The sequence below is a fragment of the Triticum urartu genome, chromosome 3 (genome assembly GCF_003073215.2).
Source record: "Triticum urartu cultivar G1812 chromosome 3, Tu2.1, whole genome shotgun sequence".
NCBI classification, from domain to species: Eukaryota; Viridiplantae; Streptophyta; class Magnoliopsida; order Poales; family Poaceae; genus Triticum; species Triticum urartu.
In genome coordinates, this window is record NC_053024.1 from 615,890,269 (window position 1) to 615,891,224 (window position 956).

The window sequence follows — 956 nt, forward strand, 5'->3', positions numbered from 1 at the left end:
TATGAGAGATACAGTGCTGGAAGCGATTCAGTTGGACAGTGATTGACCTATGAGGAGAAACCAGTCAAGATTCTTGAGTATGCCAGCCGAGTCACCCGCAGCAAGGTTATCAAGTTTTGCAAAGTTCAGTGGAGCCACCACACGGAGGATGAAGCCACCTGGGACGAGAGGAAGAATTGCTGAAGGACCACCCTCACCTATTTTCTAGCCAACCCGAATCTCGAGGGCGAGATTCATCTTAAGGGGGGTAGGTTTGTAACATCCCAAATTTTCAATTTGGAATGTTATAATCACTAGATCATCATTGCATATCATATTTTATTGCATTTTTGCTGATCCAAAAATTCTACGCAACTCAAGGACCCTCGGAGAGAGTTGGGGATTTCGTTATTTTCATATTTGAGTTTTCTCAAATTTTGAAAATAGGATCATTTGATTTTATTTATTTTATCTTCAATTATTTCTAATCAAAAATATGAGAGAGGGAATAAAATGACTTTCCCAAAATAAAGAAATATTGAGGATTTAATAATAAAATCAAATAAGATTTTATTTTGGTTTATTTGCTATTTTATTTGAATTTAGAAAAATGCGTGTTTTTCAAAATTGCATTTAGGCCCCAAATAAATGTTCATCCTGTGCGGCTTGATTTTAGAAGCCGGGGAAAATTTATTTCAGGATTTTTGGAGTCCGTTTAGTATTTCTTTTGTTTTTTTCCGAGCGTAATTTTTTTTTAAAAAAAAGAGTCCGAACCGACCTACGGGCCGTATCCGGCCAGGACTCCCTGGCCGAGGCCTTTTTATAGCGCCGCCCGAGGCCCGGGACAGCCCAACCGCCACCCGCCCCAAACCCTAACCCTAGCCGCTGCCGTTCGCCGGAGCCGCCGAGGTAGACGTCGTTGCCTTGGTTTTCGCGAAGAAAACTGATCGTTTTTTTTAAAACTTAGATCTATTTTT